Source organism: Chrysochloris asiatica, unplaced genomic scaffold (assembly GCF_000296735.1).
Source record: "Chrysochloris asiatica unplaced genomic scaffold, ChrAsi1.0 scaffold00707, whole genome shotgun sequence".
NCBI lineage: Eukaryota > Metazoa > Chordata > Mammalia > Afrosoricida > Chrysochloridae > Chrysochloris > Chrysochloris asiatica.
This window is the reverse complement of record NW_006409225.1, coordinates 157,002-160,593: the sequence shown is the minus strand read 5'-3', so window position 1 is coordinate 160,593 and position 3,592 is coordinate 157,002.

Genomic DNA, 3,592 nt, shown 5'->3' with positions numbered 1-3,592 from the left:
CATCCACAAATTAGTGTGAAATAACTGGACTGTAATATGGACTTCCAGACCATGGTTCTCAGGCTTCTAGTGTAGGATATACCTGGGAAGTGGCCACACTTGTCCGTCACACAAGGACCTCCATATTAGAAGACATTAGAACACATCAATGTTCTCTCTCCATCTAACCTAATGCATAGGTCTACGGTGGTGGATAGAACAACTACTTTTCTACACTGAAATATATCATGCTAAGATCAGGCATCAGATGAAACATTTACTGAGAACAGAAGAGAAAGCAAACATTGTCAGAGGGATTTGGGGTTGGAAGGAATTGTAGTGGTCCACATTGTTTGATTTTCGTTTGGAACCATTTGTTTTTGTTGGTGGTCTTTTACCCTTCAATAAAATCATGCATGGAGCCATATAAGATACAAGAGCAGCAGAGCTAATCAGTGGAAGTGTGGAGAGCAGGTGACCTGTGAGGCACTTCCTGGCATCTAAACTATTGCCCATTGTGTGGATGAGGAAAGAGAGGCATAAGGAAGGGTTGTTGTCTTTCTTATGGTCACACAATAGTCAGTAGAAAAATTTAAACTAGTTCTGGGTCTCCGAGACATAGTGGTTATATGGAATTCACCAACATACCTCCTCCTGCATATTTAGTTCCACAGAACTACCAACTACTTCATTAAATTACAAAAACCTTTTCCTTCCTTTTTTTCCTGTCTCCTAAGCTTAGTAAAAAGGGGCTCTGATAGCGTAGTGGTTACAAATCGGTTGCGAACCTCAAGGTCAGCAGTTCGAAACTACCAGCTGCTCCGTGGGAGAAAGATGAGGCTTTCTGCTCCCATAAAGATTAACAGCGTCTGAAACCCTGTGCAGGGTCTCTATGAGTAGGAACTGACTCCATGGCACATAACAACAACAACAAACTTAATACATAAGAAAATGCTAACAAAGTATAACTGAAATTCCTCTTTGGGTTGCAAGGAGCAACTCAAATTGACTTAAGCCAGAAATATGCAATTTACTAGAGTATGTACCTAAACTTTTCAAAAACTCAAACTCAGAACATGATTTCTCAATCCAATACCTTGCCTTAAAGTCTTTTCTTCATTTCATTTCTTTTCCTTTCCTCTTTCCTTCCCTCTTCTTTTTATCTCTCTCCCTACCTCATTAATTTTCTACCCTTCATTTTGCTTAATTCCTACACAGGCTTTCATCTCATAGTAGTAGCTCCAGGCTTCCATCCTCATAGCTTCAGAAAGAGATGTTGAGTCCTGCCATTGATTCCAATGGAGACCATAGTGTCATCTCTCATTTGCCCAAATCACACCATGTGCCCATCCCAAATCAGTGTCCTTGGCCAAGGGACCAGATGTCCTCCCAGGATTAAACCAGCCAGTCACAGGCCACCCATTGGGCCCAGCCAGGGTACATGGGCTTTGAGTAGAGCAAGACTGGCCCCAAGGACAATGGTTTTGCTGTTATAAGGAAGAGGAAGAGTGAATACACAAGTAAAATCCTGTGTATTTTGTTAATCTTCAGTTAGAAATTCTTAGCAAATTGGCAACCTATTGAAGAGATTATTTATCTAAAGAAAGCAAAATAATGCAATATTTAATCATAAATGTAATCCTACAAAAATTAAATAAGAGTAAAAAATATAAATCCCTGCGATGTTCATAATAATGGTATTTAAATAGTAAAAATCCCAGTGTCCTACTGGACATTCTGTTAAGTAAGTTATGGTGCATCCTCATGATCATTATAAATACTGCAGCAACACAGAAATTACCTCTGAGGAAAAATAAAGTGAAACCATAAAGCAAATTATATCTATGCTGTATTTACACAATCATTAAAAAACAAAACAAAAAGCTGTACATGGGACAAAGAATAGAAGAGGATATAAAAAAAAATGAGAAAACTCTATTTTGTTGTCAAGGCAGGCTTGTGGGTAACGTTTTAATGTTGTAAGTGACAGAAATAAGAACGGAAAAATCCAATGAATGAATTTAAATATGATAGAGCCCCTCCTGGTGGTTTGTTAGCTCTGTGGAGGGTTCTGATAGGCTCTGCCTTGACCCTTCGCTTCCCCATAGTTCTCCTCTGACTAGCGCCAGAAAGACAAGTAGAAACATAGGACCTATGTGTTCTTCTTTGTGAAGGCAGGTGGATTTGAAAGGTTGGTATAAAATAACAGTAGTCATACAGTAAGTCGAACATAACTATGGGGTATAATATCTAATAATACATAGACACAGGGGCATTTATGAAATCTGCCAGCATAAGAATGTTCTAGACAAGGGTTCCAGAGAGGAACCCTAGAAGGGAGCTGGAATCACAGAGCCTGGTTCTGAGGGAGTTGGACCAATAGGCAATTGACTTTGTCCACAGCCTGAGCCCAGGGCAGGTCCTCAGTCCATAGTGTTCTGCTCCAAACTCCTCTAAAGACAGCCTCCTCCTGGCAGGCTTAGGTTAAATTCACATCTTCAGAGTCCTGTCCCTAGCACCTAAATGACCCTACATCATAGCACCAGAGGTAGCACCAATTCAGTCTTTTCTTATCTTCACCTGCCTCCTCTACCAATGCATATCAGTCTAAATAAAAACCATATGCTGCTTCTGCAAATATTGTTTGGGACTTTTTCTTCTCTACCAGAAAGCCACCCCTATGCCCTCTCTGGCAAGGTTATCTTATTGTTCCTCAGCTCCACACTCATCATTCTGCACCCACCTGTCTGCCACTATGGTGACAAGCCAAGTTCCAGACCCCTTACCAGCTGGATTGATGGTAGCCTCTGTCAATGGGAGGCATGGTGGAGAGCTAGAAGAAGGGAGAAAAGGAAAGCTACATTTTCTGGATTTGGGCTGCTGCATGGGGACAATAGCCGAAGCAGCTGGCAAGTTATAACTTGGGTTTCTGCTTGGACAGCTCAGTTCCAATAGCAAATGAATCAGTGAACAGCAATTGTAAGCTCTGCATATCATTATTTCCCTTTATAACTTCAGTTCTATTGGTGGCAACAACTTCCGGATGCTGGATAGCTGTGGTCATCTTATCTTCTCTGTCTTTGTATCAACATCCCTTCCAATGCATTCACAATCAATTCCCTGTATTAAATCTCTGTGTGATGAAATATCTAGAGTGATGTATTTTCTTCTAATTGATGCTTATATATCTATAAATATCTATCTATATGTATAGATAGATAGATAGATAGATAGATAGATAGATAGATAGATAGATAGATAGATAGATAGATGATAGATAGATAGATAGATAGTGGTGCAAATGGTTAAGCTCTTGACTACTACACCTATTTCCATAAAATCAAAACAGCACACTGATGATTAAAGTCTTCAGTATACTTTCCTAAGATAACTATTAGATTTCAATGTTAGACTCAGTTCTATCCCTGTTGGAAGACCTATTCTAACCTTTGACAGAATCAACACAGCAAATGTAATTGCACAGTTCCCTGTAAATATTCTTCTTAGTATCTACCACAACTACAATTATCTTGTCTATTTATGTGCTTGTTTATTTTGTAACTTTTCCATGAACTGTAAATGTCCAATGTCAAGGACTTTCTCTGGCTTGTCC